The sequence below is a fragment of the Lutjanus erythropterus genome, unplaced genomic scaffold (assembly GCF_056507025.1).
Source record: "Lutjanus erythropterus isolate fLutEry1 unplaced genomic scaffold, fLutEry1.hap2 Scaffold_167, whole genome shotgun sequence".
NCBI lineage: Eukaryota > Metazoa > Chordata > Actinopteri > Lutjaniformes > Lutjanidae > Lutjanus > Lutjanus erythropterus.
In genome coordinates, this window is record NW_028146644.1 from 216,059 (window position 1) to 222,500 (window position 6,442).

Sequence of the window (6,442 nt, forward strand, 5' to 3'; positions counted from 1 at the left end):
GGCCTGGGGGGGGTCACAGGGCCAGGCTGGCCCACTGGTAAGGCATCCCCCCCCCCAGGGCCTGGGGGTCAGAGGGTCAGGCTGGATCCCTGGTAAGGCATCCCCACCCAGGGCCTGGGGGTCACAGGGCCAGGCTGGATCCCTGGTAAGGCATCCCCCCCAGGGCCTGGGGGGGTGCAGCGGGTCCGGAGAAGAGAGGCCGGGTCTGGGGGTGAAGTGGGTTGTGGGGTGGGTGGTGGCAGCGGGTCCGGAGAAGAGAGCCCGAGCCCAGGGGTGGGGCGGAGAGTCCGGGGAAGGGAGCCCCCCAGGGCCTGGGGGTCAGAGGGCCAGGCTGGATCCCTGGTAAGGGAGCCCCCAGGGCCTGGGGGGTCAGAGGGCCAGGCTGGATCCCTGGTAAGGCATCCCCACCCAGGGCCTGGGGGTCAGAGGGTCAGGCTGGATCCCTGGTAAGGCATCCCCCCCAGGGCCTGGGGGGGTCAGAGGGCCAGGCTGGATCCCTGGTAAGGCATCCCCACCCAGGGCCTGGGGGGGTCAGAGGGCCAGGCTGGATCCCTGGTAAGGCATCCCCACCCAGGGCCTGGGGGGGTCAGAGGGCCAGGCTGGATCCCTGGTAAGGCATCCCCACCCAGGGCCTGGGGGTCACAGGGCCAGGCTGGATCCCTGGTAAGGCATCCCCCCCAGGGCCTGGGGGGGTCAGAGGGCCAGGCTGGATCCCTGGTAAGGCATCCCCACCCAGGGCCTGGGGGTCACAGGGCCAGGCTGGATCCCTGGTAAGGCATCCCCCCCCCCCCCCAGGGCCTGGGGGTCAGAGGGTCAGGCTGGATGCCTGGTAAGGCATCCCCCCCCCCCCAGGGCCTGGGGGTCAGAGGGTCAGGCTGGATGCCTGGTAAGGCATCCCCCCAGGGCCTGGGGGGGGTCACAGGGCCAGGCTGGCCCACTGGTAAGGCATCCCCCCCCCCAGGGCCTGGGGGTCAGAGGGTCAGGCTGGATCCCTGGTAAGGCATCCCCACCCAGGGCCTGGGGGTCACAGGGCCAGGCTGGATCCCTGGTAAGGCATCCCCCCCAGGGCCTGGGGGGGTGCAGCGGGTCCGGAGAAGAGAGGCCGGGTCTGGGGGTGAAGTGGGTTGTGGGGTGGGTGGTGGCAGCGGGTCCGGAGAAGAGAGCCCGAGCCCAGGGGTGGGGCGGAGAGTCCGGGGAAGGGAGCCCCCCAGGGCCTGGGGGTCAGAGGGCCAGGCTGGATCCCTGGTAAGGGAGCCCCCAGGGCCTGGGGGGTCAGAGGGCCAGGCTGGATCCCTGGTAAGGCATCCCCACCCAGGGCCTGGGGGTCAGAGGGTCAGGCTGGATCCCTGGTAAGGCATCCCCCCCAGGGCCTGGGGGGGTCAGAGGGCCAGGCTGGATCCCTGGTAAGGCATCCCCACCCAGGGCCTGGGGGGGTCAGAGGGCCAGGCTGGATCCCTGGTAAGGCATCCCCACCCAGGGCCTGGGGAGGTCAGAGGGCCAGGCTGGATCCCTGGTAAGGCATCCCCACCCAGGGCCTGGGGGTCACAGGGCCAGGCTGGATCCCTGGTAAGGCATCCCCCCCAGGGCCTGGGGGGGTCAGAGGGCCAGGCTGGATCCCTGGTAAGGCATCCCCACCCAGGGCCTGGGGGTCACAGGGCCAGGCTGGATCCCTGGTAAGGCATCCCCCCCCCCCCCCCAGGGCCTGGGGGTCAGAGGGTCAGGCTGGATGCCTGGTAAGGCATCCCCCCCCCCCAGGGCCTGGGGGTCAGAGGGTCAGGCTGGATGCCTGGTAAGGCATCCCCCCAGGGCCTGGGGGGGGTCACAGGGCCAGGCTGGCCCACTGGTAAGGCATCCCCCCCCCCAGGGCCTGGGGGTCAGAGGGTCAGGCTGGATCCCTGGTAAGGCATCCCCACCCAGGGCCTGGGGGTCACAGGGCCAGGCTGGATCCCTGGTAAGGCATCCCCCCCAGGGCCTGGGGGGGTGCAGCGGGTCCGGAGAAGAGAGGCCGGGTCTGGGGGTGAAGTGGGTTGTGGGGTGGGTGGTGGCAGCGGGTCCGGAGAAGAGAGCCCGAGCCCAGGGGTGGGGCGGAGAGTCCGGGGAAGGGAGCCCCCCAGGGCCTGGGGGTCAGAGGGCCAGGCTGGATCCCTGGTAAGGGAGCCCCCAGGGCCTGGGGGGTCAGAGGGCCAGGCTGGATCCCTGGTAAGGCATCCCCACCCAGGGCCTGGGGGTCAGAGGGTCAGGCTGGATCCCTGGTAAGGCATCCCCCCCAGGGCCTGGGGGGGTCAGAGGGCCAGGCTGGATCCCTGGTAAGGCATCCCCACCCAGGGCCTGGGGGGGTCAGAGGGCCAGGCTGGATCCCTGGTAAGGCATCCCCACCCAGGGCCTGGGGGGGTCAGAGGGCCAGGCTGGATCCCTGGTAAGGCATCCCCACCCAGGGCCTGGGGGTCACAGGGCCAGGCTGGATCCCTGGTAAGGCATCCCCCCCAGGGCCTGGGGGGGTCAGAGGGCCAGGCTGGATCCCTGGTAAGGCATCCCCACCCAGGGCCTGGGGGTCACAGGGCCAGGCTGGATCCCTGGTAAGGCATCCCCCCCCCCCCCCCAGGGCCTGGGGGTCAGAGGGTCAGGCTGGATGCCTGGTAAGGCATCCCCCCCCCCCCAGGGCCTGGGGGTCAGAGGGTCAGGCTGGATGCCTGGTAAGGCATCCCCCCAGGGCCTGGGGGGGGTCACAGGGCCAGGCTGGCCCACTGGTAAGGCATCCCCCCCCCCAGGGCCTGGGGGTCAGAGGGTCAGGCTGGATCCCTGGTAAGGCATCCCCACCCAGGGCCTGGGGGTCACAGGGCCAGGCTGGATCCCTGGTAAGGCATCCCCCCCAGGGCCTGGGGGGGTGCAGCGGGTCCGGAGAAGAGAGGCCGGGTCTGGGGGTGAAGTGGGTTGTGGGGTGGGTGGTGGCAGCGGGTCCGGAGAAGAGAGCCCGAGCCCAGGGGTGGGGCGGAGAGTCCGGGGAAGGGAGCCCCCCAGGGCCTGGGGGTCAGAGGGCCAGGCTGGATCCCTGGTAAGGGAGCCCCCAGGGCCTGGGGGGTCAGAGGGCCAGGCTGGATCCCTGGTAAGGCATCCCCACCCAGGGCCTGGGGGTCAGAGGGTCAGGCTGGATCCCTGGTAAGGCATCCCCCCCAGGGCCTGGGGGGGTCAGAGGGCCAGGCTGGATCCCTGGTAAGGCATCCCCACCCAGGGCCTGGGGGGGTCAGAGGGCCAGGCTGGATCCCTGGTAAGGCATCCCCACCCAGGGCCTGGGGGGGTCAGAGGGCCAGGCTGGATCCCTGGTAAGGCATCCCCACCCAGGGCCTGGGGGTCACAGGGCCAGGCTGGATCCCTGGTAAGGCATCCCCCCCAGGGCCTGGGGGGGTCAGAGGGCCAGGCTGGATCCCTGGTAAGGCATCCCCACCCAGGGCCTGGGGGTCACAGGGCCAGGCTGGATCCCTGGTAAGGCATCCCCCCCCCCCCCCCAGGGCCTGGGGGTCAGAGGGTCAGGCTGGATGCCTGGTAAGGCATCCCCCCCCCCCAGGGCCTGGGGGTCAGAGGGTCAGGCTGGATGCCTGGTAAGGCATCCCCCCAGGGCCTGGGGGGGGTCACAGGGCCAGGCTGGCCCACTGGTAAGGCATCCCCCCCCCCAGGGCCTGGGGGTCAGAGGGTCAGGCTGGATCCCTGGTAAGGCATCCCCACCCAGGGCCTGGGGGTCACAGGGCCAGGCTGGATCCCTGGTAAGGCATCCCCCCCAGGGCCTGGGGGGGTGCAGCGGGTCCGGAGAAGAGAGGCCGGGTCTGGGGGTGAAGTGGGTTGTGGGGTGGGTGGTGGCAGCGGGTCCGGAGAAGAGAGCCCGAGCCCAGGGGTGGGGCGGAGAGTCCGGGGAAGGGAGCCCCCCAGGGCCTGGGGGTCAGAGGGCCAGGCTGGATCCCTGGTAAGGGAGCCCCCAGGGCCTGGGGGGTCAGAGGGCCAGGCTGGATCCCTGGTAAGGCATCCCCACCCAGGGCCTGGGGGTCAGAGGGTCAGGCTGGATCCCTGGTAAGGCATCCCCCCCAGGGCCTGGGGGGGTCAGAGGGCCAGGCTGGATCCCTGGTAAGGCATCCCCACCCAGGGCCTGGGGGGGTCAGAGGGCCAGGCTGGATCCCTGGTAAGGCATCCCCACCCAGGGCCTGGGGGGGTCAGAGGGCCAGGCTGGATCCCTGGTAAGGCATCCCCACCCAGGGCCTGGGGGTCACAGGGCCAGGCTGGATCCCTGGTAAGGCATCCCCCCCAGGGCCTGGGGGGGTCAGAGGGCCAGGCTGGATCCCTGGTAAGGCATCCCCACCCAGGGCCTGGGGGTCACAGGGCCAGGCTGGATCCCTGGTAAGGCATCCCCCCCCCCCCCCCAGGGCCTGGGGGTCAGAGGGTCAGGCTGGATGCCTGGTAAGGCATCCCCCCCCCCCCAGGGCCTGGGGGTCAGAGGGTCAGGCTGGATGCCTGGTAAGGCATCCCCCCAGGGCCTGGGGGGGGTCACAGGGCCAGGCTGGCCCACTGGTAAGGCATCCCCCCCCCCAGGGCCTGGGGGTCAGAGGGTCAGGCTGGATCCCTGGTAAGGCATCCCCACCCAGGGCCTGGGGGTCACAGGGCCAGGCTGGATCCCTGGTAAGGCATCCCCCCCAGGGCCTGGGGGGGTGCAGCGGGTCCGGAGAAGAGAGGCCGGGTCTGGGGGTGAAGTGGGTTGTGGGGTGGGTGGTGGCAGCGGGTCCGGAGAAGAGAGCCCGAGCCCAGGGGTGGGGCGGAGAGTCCGGGGAAGGGAGCCCCCCAGGGCCTGGGGGTCAGAGGGCCAGGCTGGATCCCTGGTAAGGGAGCCCCCAGGGCCTGGGGGGTCAGAGGGCCAGGCTGGATCCCTGGTAAGGCATCCCCACCCAGGGCCTGGGGGTCAGAGGGTCAGGCTGGATCCCTGGTAAGGCATCCCCCCCAGGGCCTGGGGGGGTCAGAGGGCCAGGCTGGATCCCTGGTAAGGCATCCCCACCCAGGGCCTGGGGGGGTCAGAGGGCCAGGCTGGATCCCTGGTAAGGCATCCCCACCCAGGGCCTGGGGGGGTCAGAGGGCCAGGCTGGATCCCTGGTAAGGCATCCCCACCCAGGGCCTGGGGGTCACAGGGCCAGGCTGGATCCCTGGTAAGGCATCCCCCCCAGGGCCTGGGGGGGTCAGAGGGCCAGGCTGGATCCCTGGTAAGGCATCCCCACCCAGGGCCTGGGGGTCACAGGGCCAGGCTGGATCCCTGGTAAGGCATCCCCCCCCCCCCCCCAGGGCCTGGGGGTCAGAGGGTCAGGCTGGATGCCTGGTAAGGCATCCCCCCCCCCCCAGGGCCTGGGGGTCAGAGGGTCAGGCTGGATGCCTGGTAAGGCATCCCCCCAGGGCCTGGGGGGGGTCACAGGGCCAGGCTGGCCCACTGGTAAGGCATCCCCCCCCCCAGGGCCTGGGGGTCAGAGGGTCAGGCTGGATCCCTGGTAAGGCATCCCCACCCAGGGCCTGGGGGTCACAGGGCCAGGCTGGATCCCTGGTAAGGCATCCCCCCCAGGGCCTGGGGGGGTGCAGCGGGTCCGGAGAAGAGAGGCCGGGTCTGGGGGTGAAGTGGGTTGTGGGGTGGGTGGTGGCAGCGGGTCCGGAGAAGAGAGCCCGAGCCCAGGGGTGGGGCGGAGAGTCCGGGGAAGGGAGCCCCCCAGGGCCTGGGGGTCAGAGGGCCAGGCTGGATCCCTGGTAAGGGAGCCCCCAGGGCCTGGGGGGTCAGAGGGCCAGGCTGGATCCCTGGTAAGGCATCCCCACCCAGGGCCTGGGGGTCAGAGGGTCAGGCTGGATCCCTGGTAAGGCATCCCCCCCAGGGCCTGGGGGGGTCAGAGGGCCAGGCTGGATCCCTGGTAAGGCATCCCCACCCAGGGCCTGGGGGGGTCAGAGGGCCAGGCTGGATCCCTGGTAAGGCATCCCCACCCAGGGCCTGGGGGGGTCAGAGGGCCAGGCTGGATCCCTGGTAAGGCATCCCCACCCAGGGCCTGGGGGTCACAGGGCCAGGCTGGATCCCTGGTAAGGCATCCCCCCCAGGGCCTGGGGGGGTCAGAGGGCCAGGCTGGATCCCTGGTAAGGCATCCCCACCCAGGGCCTGGGGGTCACAGGGCCAGGCTGGATCCCTGGTAAGGCATCCCCCCCCCCCCCCCAGGGCCTGGGGGTCAGAGGGTCAGGCTGGATGCCTGGTAAGGCATCCCCCCCCCCCCAGGGCCTGGGGGTCAGAGGGTCAGGCTGGATGCCTGGTAAGGCATCCCCCCAGGGCCTGGGGGGGGTCACAGGGCCAGGCTGGCCCACTGGTAAGGCATCCCCCCCCCCAGGGCCTGGGGGTCAGAGGGTCAGGCTGGATCCCTGGTAAGGCATCCCCACCCAGGGCCTG